The sequence below is a fragment of the Cyanistes caeruleus genome, chromosome 15, assembly GCF_971803275.1.
Source record: "Cyanistes caeruleus chromosome 15, bCyaCae1.hap1.1, whole genome shotgun sequence".
NCBI lineage: Eukaryota > Metazoa > Chordata > Aves > Passeriformes > Paridae > Cyanistes > Cyanistes caeruleus.
Genome location: NC_141715.1, coordinates 11,900,006 through 11,925,804, shown reverse-complemented (window position 1 = coordinate 11,925,804; position 25,799 = coordinate 11,900,006). Strand labels below are relative to the sequence as shown.

At 37.4% G+C, this 25,799-nt stretch overlaps 2 long non-coding RNA genes across 2 annotated transcripts in view; both read left to right on the top strand.

The window, feature by feature from the left end:
• LOC111935652 (uncharacterized) overlaps positions 1 to 12,146 on the top strand; it is an 89,467-nt gene extending 77,321 nt beyond the window's left edge. Inside the window, exons 5-6 of the long non-coding RNA XR_015276686.1 lie at positions 6,284 to 6,394; positions 10,514 to 12,146. This is a non-coding gene — a long non-coding RNA (uncharacterized LOC111935652). The remainder of the gene's footprint in view (positions 1 to 6,283; positions 6,395 to 10,513) is intronic.
• LOC147650383 (uncharacterized) lies at positions 1,797 to 5,095 on the top strand. Its single transcript, XR_015276690.1, has 2 exons — positions 1,797 to 2,792; positions 3,319 to 5,095. It is a non-coding gene; the product is annotated as an uncharacterized LOC147650383 (long non-coding RNA).
• Positions 12,147 to 25,799: the final 13,653 nt, after the last annotated feature.

The window sequence follows — 25,799 nt, the reverse complement described above, 5'->3', positions numbered from 1 at the left end:
GTGGATGAGAAAGAAATGCCATTTATGAGAGCTTAATCTGAATGTTATTTTTTAAATGAATGTGACAAATGGAAGCTAAAAATGCATATCACTAATGCTTGGAAGAAACAGCATGGGCATGGTGGTGGGATTGGACAGTTGGAAATTATAGTCTCCCACAACTTTCCTAATGGGTAAATATGGGCAATTCTGGGACAGGTATATGTGTTGTTTCTGACATTTCTGTGCTTTAAATAGGGATGAACTCATCTGAAATCAGTGGACTTACACCAGGAAAGTTTGGAAGTGAACTGGGTGATTTTTTTTCTGTGCTTAAATTTTTCAACAGATTTTCCTCACTACACTCTCTCTCTGTATGAAGTACACCTAGGCATTATGGAAACATGATGGAACCTCTTTTGTGTTATTCCTACAGAGAGAAAATACATATTTAAATAAGTAGGAGTGTACATTGTAAGTATCTTGTACTTGATTTCCACTGGGGAGCCTCAAAGAACTTTCAAGGTGTTAAAGCCCAGGCAAATGCAAGATCACAAGCATTCAGGCAATAAATATAGCTCTAATAAATAAATAAATATTTACATCTCTGATGTAAATAAAGTTGAGCAGGGGCTAGAACAAAATGACCTCCAGTGGTCCAGTCAAATCTAAATTATTCTGTGATTCTGATACTAAAGTTTAATGAAATCTAGTCTCTGTTTATCTCTAAGTTTATTGAGAGAAGCAAAATGTTTCTACACTGGGAGAAAGGTTTGTGGCATTTGAAATGATGAAATGCAGGATAACTAGGAGTACCTGAAACCTTGGAAATCATTAGGAAAATTCATTATCAAGGCATTTGGGACTGCCTAAGAGAAGAAGCAAAAGCTGACCTGGTGTATTTTAGTGGCTAAAGTGTTTTCTTTTTAATATTGCAAAATGTAAATAGGATAGTTCTACAGACAGAAATTTTCTTACATGGCCATGGGTTACTGTAGCTCAAAATAAGCCAGTGCTATGGCACAGGGCTGAATGATGCAGTTTGAGGACTTAAGCAAACCAGTTTTCCTGGGTTTTGGTCATAAATGCCAATGGCATAACAATTTCAAATAGTGAAACTTTCAAAGGTCAAATATCTGCAAAAACCAAAGCATGTACCACCAGTTAAATTGCTGCAGTGAGCACAGAGCAGTGAAACTGAAGATAATTGGAGTGCTGAAGAATGTTTACTGTAGTATTCACTCTGCCAGACACCAAAGCACTTGATCTGCATCCTCTGCATATAGAATGTTTTTTAAAGCACCTAAAGAATGAATAAATTTTACAGTTTGAGAGTATGAACATTAGGAAGGTAGAAGACTGTAGAGAATGCTTTTTTAACATTTTCAAACAGCTGTGTGTGATAAGTGGCAGGTAGACTTGAACTCCAGATGCAGTTGTGGAAGGAGGCAGGTGAATATATTATCAGGAAATATTGGTGTAAGGACACGTGAAAGAGACATTGGGGACCTCCAAACTCCAAGAGTTATTGTATTGGTTTGCCATTGAGAGAAAACAGCTGAATGCAGCAGGAGTCAAAGATCCATGATATGGGAAAGGAGATCATTAGGCTGGAGCTCATCATCAATTGTCAGCCCAGTATAACATCCCTATGATAAGGCAGATACTAATTGATGACTTAACTATTAATGATTTAACTAATTGATGATTTAACTAATTGATGATTTAACTATCAAGTAGCAATAAATTGCTGATGTGTCATTAACATATGTAGGGAATTGCTGATTTAACATTTAAAAGGCCATAAGATAAACAATGCAATAATATTGTAGTTAAGGGACAGTGAGGATGAAGGGGCTGGTGCTCTCTAGGTTGGCTTTAGGGGGAAAAATTCCCAGTAGGATAACTGCAGGACAAGAACTGAGTAACTGGTCATGTTTAGGTTGGGTTTGGAGCTGGCTCAACAAGGATGAGGAAAAAATCTGTCTACACAAGGAGTACAAGAGAACACAACTCACAGAAACCCAGGGATAAATAAAAATTTAACATTTAGGAGTGTGACCTGCAAAAGATGATGCAACATTGATGGTCCTCTCAGCTGAGCATGGCCTGTTGCAGATGGGAACATCACTGTGGGCAACCCAGATGTGCCAGGCAAAACCCTGCTGAACCCATGTGCTGTGAGTGTGGATTGCATGGACAAACAGAGGAGTCTAAACCTTTGTGAGCTGGGAGAAGTCAGGGGTTCAGGAGCATTTGTCATGATTATAATGCTTTGTCAGTCACTGACACTACACCTGTGTGCTGTCAAGTTTATCTTAATCATCCAAAGCTGGGGTTAGACAAACACAGCTGACAGATCTGAGTGCTCTGTGTGAGTAACCAGTTATTTGGTGTGGGGTGGATGGAAGGTTTGCTACATGTGGCAGTCACTGCCTCTGTCCTCACAGGGTAATGCTGCTCACATTTTGCTTTCCCACTAATAGCACAGAAAGTGATTAGGAGGGATTCAGGAGAAGCAATTGAAAAAATAACTGACCTGTGAAAGATTTAATGAACTGAATTTATTTGCATATACAAGTGAAAATGAATTTTAGTTAAGGATAACACATACAAGGGGAATAATATTCTAGTAGTTGATGGCTTTTCAATCTAGTTGAAAAAACAATCATAAAATGTTCTAGCAATCAATGTGGCAACAGACACACTGGGAATGAAATTCAGGACATTCAGGATTCACTATGAACTATGAACACGTTCATAGCTCTTTCTGCAGTTAACTTAGCCATGGGAAGAACCTGCTTAAGGATGTGGTGAGTAATTTGCCATTATCCAAAGTCAGGGGAAAAAATCAAATATAATCCTGCATTTTTTTAATGGATCCTGAAAAATATTTGGGGTCAAGGCTGTGCAGAAAGTGAATAAAAAACATTTCAAAGTAAAATGATACACACGGATTACTGCTTGTCTCTGAAGTGCAGTAGCATTGCATATTTTTTATTTTTCCCTGGAGTTAGCTCAGTTAATAATTATTGTTGCTAAATCTGTCATTCTGCTAGGGAAAATGGAAATATTTTGTAGAATAGTGATGAATACTGTATTTGTCAGATTTTTCTTTTTCTTCTATAAGTGGTATGTGTTTATATTTCATCATACCTGGGTTTGGGACTGCACTTAGTAGATTGCTCCTCAATTCAAGAAGTAAGGGTCCTGTCCACCATTTCATAATGTCACTAGATAATGTAGTCAAGACAGAAGAAGTCTGATGAGATGAGATTATATACTGTTTTCTGCTTTCCAAAAAGGACACTGCTTGCTTCTAATTTTATCTTCGTCTAGACTGTGCTTCCAATGGCAACAGCTCAGCACTGAGCACTCTGCAGAAGATGCTGGGATGAAGTTATTTTCAGGAGTGGAGTTACCAAACACAGTGAATTTTTTATGGTCCACAAAGAGAGGAAAAGTCTGGCAGGTGTTTTCTTGGGATCCTCATTGGAACTGACAGTTGCAAGTTTACTGTCCAAGAAGATTGAAAATGTCCCAGATTGTAAAAAAATTCAGACTTTCTAAATGTCCTTCCTTCCCCTAGCAGTTCACCTTGACTTGTTTAGGAATTTGCACTTGTGTTTAGGTGAAAATAAAAATTTTGGAGGCACTTGTACAAAATATTGCTGAAGAAAGGCTTAGTTGCTTCATTGTTTCATTTTTGATTTGTCTCTTGGCTATAGAGCTCAGGCAAAACTCTTATTTCACAGGACAAGCCCAGTTTCTTGTGTCATCCACATTGCCAGGTTTTATGCAAGAAGAAAATGAGGTAATCTGTTTCATTGCAGATGGCACAAGCCCAGTAAGCAGTAAAACTGGTGAGAGAGATCCCCAGAGATCACTGGTGATGGGATCTGCCTGAGCAATGGGAATATCTGAACAGAGATGTCTTTCCAGTACATCCCTCTGCATCAGAACAACTGATGCTGTATTCCAACAGTATCTGAAGAGCAGATCATTAACTTCTCAACCAAAACTTCTAAAATTCTAAAACACAGGAAAGAAATGCCAGACATAACAAAGTGTGGACCACAGAAACTGAGACCAATGTTTTCTCTCCAGGTTCTCAAGAAACTTGTTTCTACAAGACTCATTATAGATGATAATTTAAGCAGAAAATATTTTAAGAAAAGGTTTCCTGCAGGAGAAGAGATGAAAGTTTTGTCAGTATGGGTACCATAAAAACCTGGAAGCTGAGGGATGAGTGGATTGTTCTGGCTGGATGAAACTAGGACACATCATGAAATTATATTCATATTTTCTGGAGGTCCTATCAGAAATTAGTTTCCTGATTCCTGAATTTTTATTCTTTTAAAGGTTTAATTACTTTACATTATATGTGTATGTGGCCTTCCCTTTTTATTGCTTTCAAGAGTATAAATCTACATTTCTGCTGATGCCAAATGTATCAGTTTGTATGTACAACCTGGACAAAGGAGTAGTTCAATAGCTACAAAAGGCTTCTAGAGAAGTAGGACAATTAAGCTTCACTCCCATTACCTAAAATCAAGTGATGTTACTTAAATTAAACATGCTTTTGGGCAGGTTTGACCCACTGATGTAGCAAGACAAAACCTGTATATCCAGCATGAAAGAGTGTGTACCTTTTGCATGGTGTAAAAATGTTTCCCCCTCTTATACTTCTACATTAATGAAGCAGTAAAATGCACAGTATTACATCTGGGATATGAGTCTGATAACTTCACCCATATCTTCATACACACTTTAGATTGTGTGTATGGATTGTGTATGCTATTGTAGGATGCCTCCTTTTTCTAGGGGTTTTTATATTTTTTTTAATAGAAGTTTTTTTACCTAATCCTTTTTTTATCAAAAGAAAGCAACCTTTGATCGCAACTCATTTAAGCTTTCATCTTTCAATATGTTCTGAAATACACAAAATCAATATGTAATATGTGGAAGATTTGCCTGTGGTGAAAGGTCAAGAAAAAGAATTTTTCTCCTAGCTATTGACATAAACACTTGGAGGTGAAATATTTTTCAAGGTATGTTGTGTCACACTTGAAGTCGCATTGTGTGATATAATAATCAATAAAGACCACGATGATAATAATTCCATTCTGTCTGTATCAATGTTTATGAAAAGTTTATGAACTGATAAATCTCCCTTTGGCTGCTGCAGGGTTGGTTAGCCATCATCATGAAACAGAATGATTTATTCTGCAAGCATTTTCTCTTTCAATCTGAAATTATAATGATGAAAGCACTTCTTAATTTAAAGTAGAAAGAGAAAGATAAAATGCATTTGTTCCAACTGATAAAACTCAGTGCAGAAATATGTAAGTTGCAAAGTTTGCTCTAAGCAAAAATAATCTCACAGGTATTTTTTTTTTCACCTGTGAGAGCTAATGTCAAGGATTCACTGTACTTGAGAAACTTTGATTCTCTGAAGTATGTGATGAGATCAGAGATACATACTAATTGTGGAATAAATCTTAAAAAGGGTTACTGAAGTGTAGAGAACTCCAATGAGCTTTGAAAAGGAGTGAGGGTTTTAGAAGTGCTGGCAGGTGAATGTAGTGGCAAAGTATTCATATTTGTGGAGACACTGAGGGAGTCTGCAAAAGCTTTGCTGAGTTCAGCAGAAAAGGATCTCAAAAAATACCCCCCCCAATTTTATGGTGTCATGACTTGAGTTCATTCTGGGACTTGCATGCATTTTACATACTGGGAATCAGAGTAAGTTAACTAAACTGGTATGATTTTTTATCTATTTCTTTAAAACTGCAGGAAACTGTAAAGTCCTCTAAACTGCAAGGGTTAAATGATAACTGTTAGTATGACATTGGCTCTTGAAGCCATAAAAATCTGCTTGTCACCCTTTGAGTACAACAAAGCATTAGGAATTGATTTGTTGTTTCTGTATTGAAAATCATGTAATGAAAAATTACTGATGAAGTGTCCACTGAGAAAGCCTGTATTTTTTCTTTATAATGTCCTGAGCCTTCTAATATAGCTGAATTTAATCTTTTACTTTAGGATGTAATTCCTATAAAGCAATTTAACTTTACAAATCATTCCAGGCAGTTGTCATAGAATCTTACAATAATTTGAGTTGGAAGGGACCTTTGAAAGTCATCTCTAAACTGGAAAAGAATAAGCAAAGAGATAAACCAAGTAGAAAACTATGTTTGAAATGTACAATTTTAATGCAAAAAGCATTATAAATATTTTACTCATAGATTTTGATACCTGCATCATAGGAAATTAGGTTATTTTATTGTGCTTTATTTTGTAGATATTTCTGGAAACCAAGCTGAGAGCTAAGCTCATGGTGCTGGCTGCAGCCATTGTGCTAGGGATTGAAATGAAATCTGGAAACACATTTGGAATGGCTTGGCCAGTCAAGGTAAGAATGGAAGAGAATTTAATTTATTTATTTTTTTACATCTTTTTTATACGTTTAGCTGGTGCTAAAGAATAAAAGCACCATGAGACAAAGGCTGTGGACACTCCACAGAAGGGTGATACAGTCTCAATCAGTGGTGATTTACCAAGATGGTGAATGGGTACAACCAAAATTTGGTCTTTGTTGCAGCAGCAGCAGTTCACACTTGTAAATGTAGATAGGTCTGGAAAGCCAGGCAATGTCCCAGCTCTAACACAGAGATTTCGTTTGTGTCTATGACTTAAGCTGAGAGGAAAATCTCAGTTTTATTTAGGGCTGAAATGGGAATTGAACCTCCATCAGTCTACTTTTACAGAAGGCAGCATGGATTCACTGAAATAGCAATCTTTTTTTTTTTTTTTTTTTACTTTTATGCAGTTTTCTATAAAATCATTGTGCCTGCCTGAAGCCCATTAAATAGCCAAACCATTAAAATATTCCTTCCTTTAACCAGATGAAACTTTCTCTGACAAATTTACTGTAACAGTCAGTGAATGACCACATGGGACTTATTCTAAAACCGCAAGGTTTTTTTTTTTTAATATAGGATTTTTGTGAGAAAATGGTAGGCAGGCTACTGGAGGAGATGATTTTATAAAATATAAAGGATAAAGTAACTTTTAAATAAATCTGTTTGTTTTTTTTTGATGTGTTTCCATAACAGCATTAGATATATCTATTTTAAACTAGAAATTAGTAAGTTATAATGACATTAATTCATTATAAAGGAAAGAAACACCATATTATGTCCCATTACATTGCTGTAAACCTATTGCATTTTACCCTTATATTTTCTGTCTCTATTGCAAAATACATGTTAGAAATATCTATTTAATGGTAGCAAAAATCAATCACTGTGATATATGAAGTCAGACATAGCTTCAGCCCTCCTCGTTTTTTTCTTGTAGACTTTATTTACAAAATAAAAGATCTGTGTTTTTACATGGACCTGTGAATAGAGATGTTGGAAAAAAAGACAGCTATGCAATAAGAATTTTATGCAGATCTCAAACAAAATCACAGGAGAGAAATTTTTCCTTTTCAGTTTAATACACAACTTTGGAGAGCTGCCTGTAAACGCAGATACAAAATCAGGGCCATGAAATATAAGTATGTAGAAATAGGAAAGAAAAATTAAAATGTGGGGAAAACTCTCAATACAGAATCTCATCAAGCTGCACTCCCCAAGAGCAAATAGGCAGTTCTGATATAAAGTGAATGACTGTTCCTTCTGCTGGGCTCGGAGGTCGCTCTCAGTACGTGACACATTTCGGCAGTGAACACCTGAAGCCTCAGTTGCATGTAAATGCACAAAGCTGAAATTCCCAGGCTCTGCAGAAGGCACAGCTCAGCACAGAACAGAGCAGGCTGCACTTCAAGTCCTCCAGCTCCTCAGAGCAGTGAAATAACAGGCCAAAATTCAGTCCTGAAGACTGCTGGGAGCTTGAGTGCAAGGAGAATATTGCTTCTTATCTATAAGCTGAGATTCAGTCTCCACCAACTTCAGACTTCTCCAATACAGATGTCCATATCCTAGCTAGATTTCTTTTTGAACTTGATGAAGAGAAAGAGGCTCTTCTAGAGAGTGATTTATCAGAACTATTTTGTAGGTTTTTAAAGGAAAAGATTAGGTGACTTTTGTAACATTCTGAGCTGGGTGAAATGACAGATTTTGCTCCCTAGGAAGTACAGATACTTCATGCTGTTTCCTGTGGGAATTGTTTGATGAACAAGTTGAGTTAAAGCAACCTGCTGCTCTCTCATTGCTTCAACTTGAACTTCCCAAGTGGGCTAACTGTTGGAATCTGTAGTGGTAGCTGTAATGAATAACTCATGCTGGAGTATTTTGTCATTAAAATTTATGAGCATGGAATACTACGATACCATATTTCTTTCTATGGATGTGTTGGAACAATCCAAGGTAATATCTTTGGGTATTTTTTCTTTGTACTTGGATATGACTTCAGTATAAGTTCTGAATGATTCACTTCAGTAAATTTTATATGATAGCTTATGGCAGTAAAAAGTTATCATGAACAATGTATCATTTTCAATTTAGTGTATTGCTAACTATTTTTTAAAAATAATAGGATTGGACAAAAAGTAGTGGCATGAATATATCCACAATATCCCTAAGGGAATACCTGGAAACATTTTGTGAACTTTAAAACACACTGGCATGTGAAATAAAGAGTCACATGAATGATGAAAGATGATTCTGTATTGTCCTGCTCTGGCAGTGATAATTCATACACACTCATGCAGAACTAAAGCTTCCCTCCAGGTTCAGGGGTCTGTGTGCCAGCTACATGGACCAAAGTGAAGCTGCTGCAGGAAGGAGCATCAGGGGATGCCTGAGTGTCCTTCACAGCCACAGCATCCCCTGCTCTGAGTCCCACCCTGGGGAGGAGGGAGCTGTGCTGCTCCTTCCAAGTCTGTGCCTATTCCTGCAGTGGGGAAGCCATGGAAATTTTATGAAAGATACTCTTTAAATCCCCCAGTCTGCTCCTGCAAATATCAACTCTTGTTTTTGTTCACCCTCAGCTTTTTCCCTTTTTCCATGTAAACCTTTGTTTACATGCTATTTCATTGTTCATATTTCTCTATTTTGGTCATGGCTCAATGCCAGAATTGAGGCTTACTTTTGCCTCTCTGCAGTATGTTGTATAAATATATGCTATACAAACATCAGTTGGGATAACACTGTGATCTCCCTAAAATTTTTCTTTTTTCCCCAGCTGAATATATTAGGAAAGAGTCACCAAATGCTTGTGTCTGAAAAGAATCAGACTAATTTCTGATTCTTTTCAGAAGCATGAGAGCTAGATAGATATTTCTTGGTGAGAAGACCACCAAATACAGAGTAGAGAGGAGTTTAATTAACTAGTGTGGAGAAACTGCAGGAGGAGAAAATATATCTTGTGGTAGATGGAAAGTGAGCAAGATCGATTTGTTTGTACTGGCAGTATCACCCACAGAGCATCACTGCTAACAGGAAAAAACAGCCTCACTCACAGGTCCATAAGAGAGGCCAGAAGACATGTATAGCAAAAAGAACAATGTTCACTTAGGACTGAGATGTTTCTGTGACCTTTAACAAAATCTCAAGACGTTCTGAGATTTTTATATCCTGGGTGATTGTTTTAGGATGGTTAAAAAAAAAAAAGAGTTGGAGCAAAAAAAAACTCGGAATAGAATGTCTTGTTCATGTGAAAATTTATAAAATCACTAAAAAAAGAAGGTGCTGGAAAGTCTAAATAAAAAAAAATTAACATAATGCACTTAATAAATTCAGGAAAAAAGGTAATGATTATCATTTTACAAACTGATGCTCTGCTGCAATATTCAGCTGCTTAAGTTATTTTCTTGATAAGATATTTAGTTCTGTTTTTCAGTATTGTAAGATGTGCAACAGAGACCTTCATCCAGTGCAAAATCACAGTGTTTTTAGGTTTTATTTCCAGTTTCTGGTAGTTCTGGAGCAGAGCATCTCCTTGTTCACTAGCATTAATATTAAAGATCTGAAACATATTAAGCTATGTAGGTGTTTTTAATTAGGTAGGTAATTGGTTTAAATTTGACCAGAGAAGACTTTTATTTGGGGAACTTACTGAGCTGTTCTCCATTCCCTGTTCAATGGGTAAACTCTGACTAGTAATAAGAGTCTCAGTTTAAATATTTTGAGGGAAGGGAGAAAAATCCAAATAATTTTTAGCATTTTCAGCCAGTTCCTAGCAGCCAGTAGATGTCATTCTATCTCTATTTTAATGCCAGTTTCTACTGTTCTCATATTTTTTCTAAATAACAAATTGCAGATGGGAATGGGGGGGAACATTCATGTTTAACTTTTTTCTGATTAATGCACAAGTCTGTATCTTTCTTTTCAGTAATGTAAGGTGTCAGAGTGTGAAATTGGTACTTCTTGATGCAACTGAGGCTGATAAGCTATTGTCTTTCTGTCACTCATCCATTAATACTATTTAATTTATTTATATGTTTGTACAACAGATTCGTCAGCCTTGCACTGTGCATGGTTTTTCTCTCTTTTTTCTTTACAAACTCCTTTTCCTTTCTAAGCAGGTTTGCTTGATGCTGTTCCTGTAGTTTTTCTCCTATCACTTCTCAAGATGTAAAGGCCAGATCCAGGAAGAGGTTTGTAACCCTGGGGGGACTCACAGACTGCTGCCCAGAGTCACTCAAAGGAAAGGTCTGAGACCAAGTGGAAAGAGAGGTTTGGCATTTCTTTTCTGAATAACTTCATTGTTAACTAAAACCCAAATGCAGAGCCCTGCTGGCAATTGTAGCAAACGGAAAGACTTCAATCTACAATAAGGATTTTGCAGTCTTGCTAAGATAAGACATTTGTAATTAGTCATTTAATTTCTGTCCAAAGATAAATAGTGACTGTCCTGAGAATAATGTGGGCAGAGGGCCAAAACACTGAGACTGTGAGGGGAATGAATTGTGTGTACCACCTTTGTAATGTTCACAGCAGCATGTGCTTGTGAGAGTAGGGGGAAACCAGACACGCCGTTCATTCTATGGCTAGAGTGGCTCAGGTGCCAGGACTATCAAGCTGACAGTTTTGAAACACTCAATTCTTATTTTTGACTTTTGGCAGCCAGTTTCACCTCATCCTGCTCTCTCACACAGGGACTCGTGTTTTGTTAGCCACTGAGCTGAGGCAGATGCCCTCCAAGGTACATTTATTCTGCTCCAGCAGAGAATTTGCAATCCATGGTCCTAGAGAAGCCCTTGCTGTGCCAGAGCAAAAATCCCCCATTTTCTACAGAATCAATTACAAACACAGGAACACAGGAAAGATCAGCCTAATGTGAACTTTAAGATGGGAAAACCTTACCTGGCTTTACAAAAGTAAGGTTCTAAATGAGACTGGAAGAATAAAATATTATTACAAAATTACATTCTATAAAGCCTGTCTGTGATACCTCTTAAAGGGTTTACAGTATACATTACATTTGAACCCACAAGGGTTAGGCTGAATGGCAAACTTAGTATCTTGGTTTGGGCCTTACCAATGCCACTGCAGTTTCTGTCCTTGCAGTCACTGAAGTGGAATCAGGTGGGTGATGGTGGCACAAACTGGTCTTCAGATGCTCAAAGGAACTTAATCCTCTGTGTGTGTGCTGGGTAATGCATGCAGGGAATTAGTTACAAACTGCTGGTCAGGGTCTGGTTGTTCCTGCTGCTCTTGGGCTGTGTGACAGCTCATGCTAGCTTCCCACAAATGTTATTAGCACACTAATATCACACCAGTGCCACACTGTCACTAGAAAGAATTTGACATAGGAGCATTGCATTTCCTCTGGATCTTGGAGCTGTGATCTTAGATAATGTTTTGCCATAGAGAGCTACCATCTCAAGCAAATTGGGAATTAAAGCTAATAGGAATAGTTACACAAATTGTTTGTGGTACTCCGTGTCTTACTAGCATATTAATATTTATGGCAAAAAATCACAGTAGAGAGTTACTGCAGTCACAAAAGGAAAAAGAGTAACAAATCCATCATCAGCAAGTGATACAAAAACAAGGAGAAGAGAGACTGAAAGTGTCTTTATAGATACCAACTGGCAAAATGTCTGTCTGCTGAAGAATATCACAATCCTGGTACTGTTTGCATAGCTGAGGAAATCAGCTACATAAGCAAGCAAAATGAACACTACTGCCTGTGTAAAGAGGAAAAAAAAAAAATAGTGTAAAATAAGTGATAAAGTGAAAATAAGTGAGATGGGGAGTTAAAAGAATATAAAGACACTATGAATAGAGGGGATCCAGGGCTAGTCAGTTTAAATCTGCCTTGTACCGCTACAAGGAAGAGCATGGAAACAAATTACTCTCAACCGGACAAGAAAATAAGAAAAAGGCTCAGGAAATTAGTTGTGGCAAAGGGTCTAAAAGACCAAAGATGATAAAGCTCAGTTGGTTGGACAGAGGACAAAGCTTTTGTTGACTTGCAGTGTGCATCTGAATACCTTTTGCTGAATTCTGCGCATTTTTACTCGCAGCACCAAAAATAATGAAATTGCATTCTACCTTTTAAGCTGTGAGTCACTTTGCTGAAGGGTCATTGCCCAGACAGTCTGAATGTGCCCAGCAGACAGAGAATACCAAAAGGGAGCTGAAATTTACATCATGTCTGTGTCGTGACAAAGGAAAATGTAAAGATAGCAACTTCTCAGGGGGTTGTTATTAGGATCCTTTCAATCTGTGCCAAAAGAACATTATTCAGAATTCATACTGGGATGTGACTTGTGACTGACAAAATCTTTAGTCCTGAGTGTGTCTATTCATCATCTGGAAGAAGCTGTATCCCATTGCTGCATGCCTTTATAAAAAGGCTGAAAAAGGAAAAAGTTGAGAAGAGCATGGAAAGGTCTGCAAGGTGCAAAGGAAAGAGGAGAAGCCTCTAATAATTTCTCACTTCTTCCTATTTTTGCCCACATGAATCATGCCATGCAATGCTGAGTTTGTGTGCGCTCAGGAGTAAGGGAAGGGGGGACATGCAGAAATTTCTGCTTTAATCTGTCACCTAGCCCCACTAAAAGGGTAGGATAAATTGCTTTCACAGAAATTGGCAGTCTGGGATGGCATCAGAGAAGTGAAAAATAGGGGCTTGGAGAGAGGTTGACTGTTCAGCTGCTTTTTCATGAAACTGTGAGCATGGCAGCACGGCAGGCCTCATCCTTCTCACTGCTCCTCTTTCATTCCCCTGCTCCTGGAAGGAGTATCAGGTATTAAAGGTGTGACTGCTCCACATACCTGTGGGTCAGCTCAGTCTGAAACGCTGGAAAGAGAAAAAGCCCTGCAGTGGCTTTCCTCAGAAAGCTGTTTTCCTGCAGAATCTGATGCACAGGGAGTTGTTCTGCTCCTTAGGAGAGGCCAGAGCTGTGGAAGGAAGCTGACTAGAGGCAATGCTGCTTCTTCTTCCCCTCTCTTTGCATTTTCATTGAGCTTACACTGAAATGGACTTCACAGGTTTTCAGATATGCCAAATTTGTTCTCTCCTGTACCTGTGGGAGAGTATGCAATATATTTTCATCCAGAGACGAAAACAACCTATTATTGCATCCCACTACGTACTTCAGTAATTGTATCCAGTGATTCTGCCGAAGGAAAAAATTGAGTTAGTGCCTTCATTTGTGCTGTGAATATGATCCATCTTTTCTCCTGTGTCCAGGGCTCTAACTGCAATAATTAGTTGGCATAGACCATTTGCAAATTTGAAATGCCTACATTATGTGATTCTTTCTTTGCTTTATCTTTCTGCCTATTTAGACAGGAAACATATGTCATCAGCTGTGGATGCAGCTTTTACAAATAGATGACTCTGTCCTTCTGTGCATGTGGTGCAGTGATAGTTACAGATGCTTTGTGGTTTGCAGGCCCTACTCTTTTAAAACCAGTGCTTTCTAAAAGCAGAGAATTAACCTTTGCTTATCACTATTCTCTTTCTGACTGTGGTATGTAAATGCCTTAACGTAAGAATTTAATTATTTTATGTACATCACAAAGTCAAAGCAAGCCTTCTGTTCATCTCACCTTCCTCCCTTCCACTTCTATTTTGTGATATAACTGTTGATTAGGCTTATGTTATGGAAACATTAAGGTGATCTTGTCCTTTTTAATAATTTGTTTTCAGTTCCAGATAGAAGTGATGTTTTGTACTTTTTCATGTGAAAATTTCTTGTTCACATCAATAACCCTGAATCTCTGTTGTATGTCTCCAGTGGTACACTGGTATTAATTACTGCTGTATTGGATTTCTTTCTTTCTTTCTTTTGCTTTTCCATTCAGAGGTGATGTTTTTGGGATCAGTGTCTGCCCAATGCCAGCTGGTCTGATGAAGCTCTTTACCAAATACACATAATCAACAAAAGGATCTACTTATATTTGAATATTTTGCTATTTACATTATTATTCATTCTCAGTAGTCAAGGAAATTATATATGTTTTTCTCTGTTTTCACTAGAATTATAATTTTAATAGGCAGAAATTATATTATTTTGGGGGTAAATAGCTTTCCATTATTTTAGGTAGAGTTTAAAAGTTTTGAGAAAAGTAATATTGAAATACTTCTAAAATTGTACTTCGTTTATTAGGAATATATGAATAATAAGAATCTGAGACTCCTATTTTGTTTGTTTCCTAAGTCTCAAAGCTAAATGGCTGTCTTGTACTGAATTTATATCTAAAATATCAATTGTAATAATTAGGCTTTGTTTTCCCCATTACTTTTATGGGGAGAAATACAGTAGCCTTTTGAGGTTCTTGAATTTTTAGCTGTTTATTTCTATTGCATGTAAGTAACCTGAAGAAATTACACTGTTTACATGCTCAGTTAAAAAAAAAAAAAATACAAAGAAAAGACCTTTAAATTTAGGTGTCTTCTAGCTTTGGTCACAGGCTAGTTGTAGATATAAAAATATTCTGTATATAATGAAATACCTGGAAAGTACCAGCAGCTGTTAAAAATTACTCTGCCTGAAATAAGCAAAATAAAGATCATACTTAATAAATATTAATGTAATTATGTTATATGTAGATACACAGAATACAATAGCACCAATCACCATAAGTGATTGAAATATTTCCATCAAATTCAGTGATGACTGAGAGATGAAAACCACTGCCAAGTGGAACGTGTTCTTGGAATACTGCATGGTAGTTTAGAGTGACTGTTCAAACTGTTGGGATCATTTAAATGTCTTTGCCAAACCCCTTCTTTTTTCTCTTTTGTATGGTGTTCCTTGGCAAAGTCTGGGTCAAGTTGCTCCCATTCAGCAGCTTTTTACATCCTTTTTGTATCAGAAAAATTATTTGTACCTGGCACAATGAAGTAGAGAACTATTCTGCTCTTATAGTTTTCATTACAGAAAAAAGACATAAATTAGTCACAACTTTCCTTGTTCACAGTGACAATACCTGTGCTCCTCACTTTCCCTTCTAGTAAAAGTTAAGGCATTAGTGCCAACATCTTCTCTAAGTTCCATTTAAAATTATTACTTTCTGCTTCTGAATTCCTTCTGAAATTTAAGCAGGATTTAGCACTCACCACCTCTAGTCTTTAACAATTTTGTCTTCTGTAACAGCGCACAGCAACATCTGTCCAAAAGATCTCTGGTTTGTAGCAGTGCTTGTTTCTAACCCATAGGTTACAAAACACAACATTATTATTCACCACATGTATTCATTTATCTTGCAGTGCATTACAGCAGTTAGAGCTGCAGGCACAAAGCACCATGCAGGGAGACAGACAGTCCCATGGGGTTCTCCCTACATTTGCATGGAGGGAGAGCCTGATGTTCAGCACTTGGAGTAACAGCACTTTTGCCTAATCCAGCTAATTTCCTTATCAGCTCGCAGTGCAAAATCACAAGTAATTTATGGAAGAACAAATTCTAAGCAAGAAGGAATCAGGCTCTCAGTAGTGTGTTTGTTACCCTGCCCTCTGCAAGTGGCCTTACCCAGGCACTTGAAGGCTGCTCCCAGTGCTCAGTCAGATCAAAAATCCTCCAGGGTGGCACAAACTGAGATATGGCACTTTTCCCACAAAACACGGGAAGCTGAGGGCTGGGATGATCCAAGTAGCAGAATGAAGGAATTGGTAAGAGACTGCAATGGTTAAGCTCCAGTGCCTGCTCAGGAAGAGCTGCTGTCATTGCAGGGAGTGGGGGAATCAAATGGAACCTTGGAAAGGCTTGAAGGGAGAAGGTCTGTGACTGGCTGTGATTGTCTTAACATATGGGATTAATTAAAAAAAAATGGTTTGTTATATATCTTGGACATGAATAAGCTCAATTTAATAGGTTTCTCATGAGATACAATGGAAATCATTAATTGAGATAGAAAAATTTCATATTTACCCACCTAGAGGCTGTAATATCTTTCAATTTCATGTTGTTCGACAGTGTTGGAATGTGAAAAAATTCCAGTTTGTTCTTCAAGGTGAGAGATTCTTGACTTGGATGAAATAGTGAGATATTCTTATAGAGAAATGTCCATCTGTAGCTGTGTTGAATTTCAGTCAAAATCACTTTACAGCTAATTTCATTATTTTCTGCTTTCAGAAGTGTGACACGGTGATTATTTCTTCTTGTCTAGTCCTTGTTTAGTTTCTTAAAAGCAAAACAAAATAAGAAACCATGCAGTACATCAATGTATATTTCATTCAAAGACTGCTTCTACTTGGTCAAAGCTAGTAGAGCACAAAAGATAGGAAGAAAAGATGTCTTTCTGTATTGTTCTCATGTTGAATCTTCATTAAGATTTCATCAAAAATCCATTAGAATCTTCCTTGCTCAGTAACTGCAACAAGAGCTGTTCTTCCAGGGGCCCAGAAAAGTTCTTGAGGAACTCAAATTAATCTATTAAGAAAAAGCTGATCAATGCTTACACTCTTTTTTCTTTTTTTCCCCCTGTTTTTCTTGAATGACCTGAAAAGCAACTTCTCTTTAACTTGTACTTTGTTTGCAATATATATAGATGCAATTTTTTTTAGGCTCTCTTGAAAATGAGAAAACTAAGGTCTAAGGCAAGGAATTTGATTTTGTGGTGGAAATCTAACTATCAGTTTGATGAAATTTCATTCTTTTGAAATGCAGTTCAGAGAGGAAAGCAGGAGGTTGAGTGTTTGGAAATGTTTCTTATATTATATATGATAACCTTTGCATACGTATATGGAGTTAGTAAACCCAGCAACACATGTGCAGTGAGAACCATAAAATTTACTTAGATGATGAATAAAACATAAATAATTAAGATGAATATCTAGGGCATTTTCATCTCTATGGCAGGTATTAAATAAATGTCTTTCCAAAGCTGGATAAAAGTAGATGCATTTGAGAACTGAAAATATGGCGTGGTTGAGATCTCAGGTTCTTCATCCTGTCTGTGTTATGGTATCCCAAAATTCTGGTCTCTAACTGGAGATCTGAGAATAAGAAATGTGGGCCTTTCATTCAGCAGCTTAAAAATTGGCTGATTTTGAGAGCTATTAGTCATCCTCTGGGCTATTTTGAAGCTGTATTCGTTATGCCAGTTTGTAAATTGTTCATCTGTATCTAACTTATCTCACTTGTCTGCCAGGCTTATGATGTCTTAATATAGAGCAATAATTAAAAATTCACATAGGTGGATGGAAGCAGTGTGTGAGCACACAAGAATTTAAGTTGTTAAGAAAGGACAATATTGTTGGAGAGAGTACAATGATGTCAAATGGAAAGAGGTTGTTTGTCCATGAATAGAGAAATCTTTCAGCACTGTTTCTGACTGTATATGGACATCTCTTTCAAAAGGAATTAAGTAATGATAATCTGCTGGTTTTAATGCACTGTTTGTTTTCTAATGAAAACATTGAGAAGGCAAACATTTGCAGAGACAAAAAAATATTTTACCTTGACTACAAGGAAGAAGAGTTTGTGATCTGGAGTGGGATGTTTAGTTCAGACAGAAGGCAGCACATAATAGCACAAATAATTAAAGAATATTCTGGTGTTCAGTTAACCAGTCTTTATGAATGTCTCTGCAAGTAGACCTCTGCTTCGTTGAAAACTTTGAGAGCTTTTGCTTTTTGAAGTGCTGGTGTGCTAATGAGAGTTAGCTGCAAGGAGGTGTTCTGAGGGAAGGAAGGGTATTGGGGAGCACTCTTTTCATCATGTAGATAGTTTATACTGTATGCAGCAATTAAAACTGCTTTAGTCTAGAGGTTAACAAGAAGGAAAAACCCTCCAGAACCTTCAACTTGCCATCATATTTCAAGGAGCCCAAGAGAAAAAAATGGCTCCTCCTATTTCACATAAAGGTTCTCAATCCAGTCCTTTGGGGTTTGAACAGTCTGAGCTGTTATGAAGTCAAAACCCAATGCTTTTACTGCAGAAGAGGTAAACAATATTTGGACAGATATTAATATTAATAGTGACTCGAGTGCTAAATGACTTCTGGTTTTGGCATGTTTAGATAAGGCAGACATTTAAGAAATTAGCACTGCCAAGGTCTAATTATTGCAAACTAATTACAGTTGTTGAAGTTGAAGCTCAGGAAGTGTGAAGTGCCTTCAAGAATTGCAACTCCCTGGAGATGTGATTAGCTCACAATCGCCACCCTGGTAGCTCTGTTTGGAGCCTTCTTGTGTAAGAAAAGCAGACAGGATTGACAGATAAACCCTGGTTTTATCTGAGTTTCAGATCTGATTCACCTGAGTGGGAAACTGTGGAACCAATACAAGAACAGGATCTTGTGTAGAAAGTTTCAGAGAAATTTTTTAGCTCTTTACCTGGAAAGTGGGATATGGTATTCTGCAGTGCTGTATACAGAAATGTACATTAGTGATTGTGTTCAGTCCTTGGATGATAGAACACAAGGGCAGTAGCCTTTTAACGTAAGCCTGTGCTTCTGCCTGTGTGACCTAAGGATTGACCTATCTTGTTGCATAATACTCTTGTGTAGATGCTTGTTATGCCTGTGGGCTGGAGTTTGCAAGCACTTGCCCTGGGGTTTTATATTTGTGTGGGTTTTGCAGTCTGGTTTTTAAGCTGCAGTCTTTTAGCATACAGTGAAAGAACATTCAGGGTGAGGACAGAATAGAACTATCCTGTTTAACCTGTCAAACTTACTCTTCAAACTCTTACAGAGACAGGAAGCTTCTGAGCTGAAGGCCTCTTCACATGGGGCACTGATTGCTCCTTTGAATTACTGATCATAAAGACTCTGCATACTGATAGAATTTACCTCAGCACAGTTACTAAGCATGTGCAGACTCTTCTAATCTTCTGCCTAGAAGAAGGATATATTTGCAATAAAGCAAATAACTAATATTCCATATAGAAGGAATTAAAATGAAGCATAAGAGGAAGCTAGGGGATTTCAGAGATGATAGGAGACTGGAATTTAACTTAGAGTCATTGCACTAGGAGCCCACTGATTTTTTTTCTCCTTGTTGCTAACCTTGCAAGTAGGTGGGATTTAACATGAGCTTAGAAAAGCTTGAGAACAATTATTTCACCTTCCTGGAATTTAGACTATCTGGTGGCTGAGTTGGAAGACAGTGTGAGAGCAGAGTGGGTCCATGGTTAGAGAAAAATAAAGAGGACTGTGACAGGGATAAAGATAACCATCTCTCTTATCTGGCTTATAATTTTTTCAAGATGTTTTCTATTGGTAAAGCAAGACAATCTATCAGACTTCAAAGCTTATTAGAAAAATCCTTCAGGGGTTTTTTTCTTGCTGCATAATGCTAATGTCTTTTAGAGCTGTTAACTATCTTGGTTTTGAGTTATACAGGGGCTCTTGTAGTAGCCTGCATTCCCTATGTGCAAAATAAACCCTTGTGCAAATCAAGAATTTATAAATCAGGTGACCCAGGAATAGGTTCTATCCTAAGCTTTCTGTTCTGGATGAGCATTAGTGCAAAGCACACCATGATTCTGGTAGTAAGGGACATCTCTGGCCATTATCTGAATACAAAAATGAAAACACAGAGGGATTGTCTTAATACCAAGAGCTGAATCAAGGTTTGACTGCTCTTTTAGCTATGTCTGAGAATTAAAAATAGGACTAATTGCTGGAAACACTAGTTTACTAACACAGGCTTAGCCCTTTCTTGAGTCTACAGAAACACCATCTTACTCTGAGTTCAGAAAATAATTATATCTATAACCTTCTGCAAAATCTAGCCTCATCTAAAAAGGCCACTTTAGGCTTGTTGAGCTCAATAAAATATATATTAAACAAAATACTCATTGTAATCTGAATATGTTAGAGAAAACTGGGCAATCTATCTTTTTTTCTTTATTTTTTCCTAGTTTGATTGGGTGATAGAGGTCTGAACCCAGCAGCTGCAGCAATGTTTTATTTGTATTAAATTAGTGTTATTTCTGCATTAAAGAGGTGGCTGTATTCCCTAAGGACAGTATGATGCTGTGCTTGTGATGCAACAGATACATGTTTAGGTATTAAGCCTCCTAGCTCTGTACCTGTGCTTCTGGAAGAAGCATGGAAACAAGGATTGGAAAAATCTTCATGGCTCAACAAATCATGCTTGTATTGCTGTTTCATAAACTTCAAACTTTACATTAGTTTGGATTTTTGTCTCAGCTGCTGTAATTGGGAAACTATTCACAGTGTCATTCTGAAGGCTAGAAACCTTCTAGTTTCCAGTCAGAGAAATTCAGTTTATATGCATTTCTTCATCTACCTACTTTAACCTTTAGCTTAAATTATTCTTTTAAATACCTAATCTTTACCCTGAAGTGCATTTATGGAGAACAGTCATATCCTCTGATGAGCTGTTCTTTCTTCTCATGCAATAGACTCTTCATTCTTCTGCCAGTACCTTTTTTTGTTTCGCATGTTTCAGTCTCACTTAACTTTTAAAAGTATGAATAACATAATAATGACAAAGATTAATGTTTTTCTGTCTCTCCTGGAAACGCCTGTTTTGATTCTGTCTAGCTGCTCATTTACTTTTTTACACTTTTATCCCATTGGTAGCTCATCCTGTGACTGGTGACTAATATGCCCAGGTTTCTTTGTGACATCTGCAATTGATGAGCTTACAGCTTCTAGCAAAATTCCCTGTTATTAGTCCTCTTGTGAGCTGAGAGATATTGAGAGCTGAATGTGTAAGAGCTGGCCCTGTCATGTTAGTGACCTAGATAATGTTCTTAATTTTGCTTGCAGCAACTTTGTAGGACTTCTCAGTTACTTTATTTGTAAATCTGGGGGGAAGAGAAGGATCACAGCTGTCTGTTTTTTTAGCTATGGATGAGGTTATTGAATTGCATTGTAAAGAAGTAAACCACAAAGCCAGGACCTCCAATGCTGCAGCATTTTTGAAGTGAATTACTGCAGTGTCATACCTCATAATTTGTGTGAGGTGTGTGGTTCATAAGAATCTTTGAGGTGTACAATGGAGGAACTGAAGGCATCTGAGGCCTCCCACTGAGGTGGCCATTCTGAGTCTCTTTCACAACCAAGTTTGAGCACCTTCTAAGCTTCAAGGAAATTCAAAGGTTTTAATTACCACAGTTTATGAAGGTTTCTGACTGAGAACAAAGCATTACTCATTTTGTGTCTATCTTCCAATGAAACATGAAGATAAATAGAGATATTAGCCTCTGGGTATAGACCTCAGTTGGTTGTTGAAGTACCCTTTGAACTTGTGAAGAACGGGTGAAAATGTGAAATGATGAATATTAATGAGTTTGGCCTGTGTTCCTGTTGAATACTGGGAGGTACAGCAGCTGGAGTAGGAAAAAGAGGCAGCTGATGAAGAAAAATGATAAAGGCATTGAAAATGTGAGATCTGTGAAAAAGTCCCTATATATTTAAATTAGTTTGTCAGCAATGTATTAGCAGGCCCTTACCTATATAAACCTTCTGCTGCAGATCAGTGGAAGTTCAGTCATGTTTCCACAAATTTCACCTAAGGCCTTTGTGAATTTTTATTAACTGAGAATTCCCTGTGCTGTGCTGCACTAATGACTGTATCTGCCCTATAACTTATCAACACAAGGGACAACAATGATTGAACACTGTTTGTTTAAGTTATTATTGGTAGCTACCTTAATTCCCCAGAATATTACACCCCACCACTTAGCAGGCATTTGTACCCTGCTATATTTAACAGACCTTCAGGTTATAATTTCAACAATAAAGTGCACAGCTGGATGGCAGAGGGAAGGAAGTGATTGCCAACCAGAGTATGATTTAAGTGTTTGTTGATTTGGTTTTTAATAAAATACCCAAGGTCAGAACCATTTTCTTTTTTAAAAGTGAACCAGAGTATCTAAGGACTCCAGGTTCTGTAGGGATGAAGATGTAGAAGATAAAGATCAGGCATCTCTGAAGACTGAACCTGGCAAAATTAACCATTTCTTGTGCTAATGCCATCTGTCTCAGTTTAGAGACAGGTTTAGGGAAAGAACAATCTGGAATGTGTTTCCTCTAACAAAAAAAAGGGGTTCCAACAATCCCTTTCTCCCAATGCAAAAATGAATATTAGTGGATGGAAATGAAAAAAACCCAATCATTTATTGACAAAGTACCCACATAGCATGGGAAAAAAAGAATAAATGCTAAATATTGAATGGTCAGAACCTTACCTCCCCCCCACCAGAACAAAAAACTCCCAAACAAAAAACAAACTAACAAACAGAAAACCAAAACAAAAAAGCAACAAAAACACCCTCCCGCAACAAAAACAAAACAAACAAAACCCCTAAAAAACAAAACAAAAAACCCATTAAAAAAAAGGAAATAAACAAAAAAACCCAAAACAAACAAACAAAAAACCCCAACAAAAACCCAGGGGAAGAATGGCAGGGGAAGAAAAAAAAACAACGACTGACCAAGTGGTGGAGAGGAGGGAAAAAAGAAAAAAAGAAAAGGCAAGGGCTTTTATCTCAGGGAATTGTAAAACAAAGATTCGCCCAGCAGCTCGGGGAAAAAGCAGATGCTGGTCTCCACAGCAGATGAAACTGGTGGATTTAGGGTCCTGTTTCTCGCTGGGTAGGATTTTTTGAGGTCTGGGGCTGGACAGAGCAGCCGCTCAGCTGGTCCCCTGCTTCTCCAGTCAATAGCTCTTCTCTGGCCTCAGACCAAACCAAACCAAACAGCTCAGGAAAAAAATAAAGACTTCAAAGGATTATTACCACAGCCTAGGAGGCCAGGGAAAGGGAAAAAAACAAGCTTGCCCAAGCTAACAAAAAATTAAGCAACAGAGAGCCCAGGCCATTCATGTTATAGATGGGTGTGAAAAATGACATTCACTTTTACTGGTAAATTTTAAAAGTTTAATAAAAAAGACAATAGGAGATGAAGACAATAAAGCAAAGGGTTAAAATGGCTGGGTGCTTGACATTCTGCCATGAGCACGTGTGCTGTTTTGGAAACACCCTTTATATACCATTTCCATTGCATCAGCCTGTTGCATATTCATATACAATTATGCATATTCAAATTTTTCCAATAAATGTTTTGCATAGCCACTCTGCCTTTTTAGAGCATGTGTCTACCTTCATTACCACCTTCAGTCTGGGCCTTGGTCCATTCTCTCCACAGATGCTAGGTGTTGATAATTGGCATGTCAGCAGTGTGAGAGGAATGACAGGTTGGTCTTTACAGACAAGCTGTGGGTCTGCTGATAAAATGAAATTATCACTGAGAGATAACAGAAACAATGGGATGGATTCCACTGAAGGATGAAAGGAACACTGAGGAAACACCATGAATTCTACAGGAGTCAAGAATTAAGAGAGGGGTTATGAACTGGGGGAGATCTCAGCTATCTGGCATTCCATGAAGTCTGTACCGCAGCCAATGGGGAAAGAGGGAAGGGATGTATGGCTGGGAATTAGGATAAAAAGGAGGCTGCACCCTACAAAAATTTGAGAGACCCCAAGGGCCCCATGGCCTCTCCCTTTATTCGAATAAATTAAAAGGACTCCTCTGTCTCCTTTTTGGACACAAACCTCTGGTGTTTGTGGATTAATTTTCCTGACAAGTGGGATCCCCATCATATGTTCACTGGATGTTATCTCAGTCAAGCAGACAGTTCAAGCATGACTATCAGCTGTTCCACTACTATGCCTAAGTTTAGTTAAAATAAAAACTGTAGCAAAACCACTTTAACTATATATATATATATAGCTTTGTGAAAAGCCAATATTATAATAAGTATTTATAACAATGGATAATGCTGAGAACAATACCATGGAGAAGTACTTGGTGATATAAATGGGGTTTTCCCTCTTCTGTGTGAAACAGGCACAAATAGGGAAGTCCAATTTTTCCACTGCTGTGGACAGATGGTAGATTTGGATAACATCCAATAAACCACTCTCAGGAGTCACATATGTAATTCTTGAAACAGAAAATTACAGCAAGTAAGCCACAGTCTATCAATTAATGCTTGAAGAGTCCAAGAAAATCCTTCATACAGAATGCTCTTTTGATTGTTAACTGAAAGGATAGCTTTTCTATGTTTAATTAAGTCAAATACATGTGTTACTTAGGAATAGTGCTAAGTAGTAATTTATTTTCCTTTCTAATTTTAATTATAATGTCTACAGAAGCTTATTAAAAAAATACCTGATAAACTTTTCCCTTTCCCTGTTCTCAGGTCCTAAGAACAGAGGAAAATAGTAGATACTTCAAGTGAATTGAGTTAGATTCACTTGAACACCACAGGAGGAAGACCTCATTAATGGATAATTTGAGTAACTACACAAAATTGTGTTTTGCCTCTTATTTTGCACCAAAGCCAAGCTCCAGTTTAACTAAGGGACACAGTGGCAGGCCATTGTGAAACAGATGCTCCATGATGTTCCTTGCTATTTCTGACATGCCAAGGTTCAGGTCTGCTCTTTGGGCCCTGTCTAAGATCAGTTTCCCCATTCCTTGAAAAGCTTCTGTAAATACACTTCTAACAAATGTACAATCTGTCTGGTTCTAGGGAACATCATCCAAAGAATATTGATTTACTTTTGGGAGTAGACCATGTTAGAAATATACCACTATGCCTCGCTGAATGGTCATGCTTATATGAGACAGATGAAAAATTGTTATTTATAGGGAAATTACACAGTAGAAACTGCTCAGTACCACACAGCCACTATGAATATTTCTGCTCTGTAAATCACCAACTGCAAATTACTCAAAATGACACTGAAATAGTGAATAAGTTAAAAATCTGGCATGATTTATGTAAATCTTTCAAGTGCTTATCATGTATTAAACACCACAAGATTTCTGTGTGATATCTTTATTTAAGCTGCAAGCTTTATTTCAGTTTCAATAAAGATGAATTTTTATTCTGTAAGAATTCAACACAGCTCACTGGTATGGAAACTTTTCACTTGTTGATTGTGTGAAAAACAAGGTTCACATTTTTTTATGTAAAATATTAAAAGTTTAATAGAAAGATAATTATGAGACAGAAATACAGCAAAATGAACAAATACGGCTGGGGTGCCTCAGCATTCAGCCAAGAGCACGCCTGACCAATAAAGGATTGTCCCTTAAAAAGAGAAATCTCTTGCATATTCATAAATGCTTATGCATGATTCAAACTTTCCTCTTCAGTTTTAGATGTTCCTTTGTTTAGCTTCAACTCACCCCTCCCCAATAGATCAATCTTCTTGTCTCCCTTGGGTCTCACAGTTCTTGATAACAGAGGTTCAATAAATTCCTCCCTTGGAGCTCCAGTCACTGCTGTCTTCATCTGGATAAGGTAATCTAAGAATGCAGGGGGTATTTCTGACTATCTTTTCAGTGTCTGGGTTATATGAACAAAAGCAGTCTTTATTTATATATATATATATATATGTAGAATGGTATTACCATGCT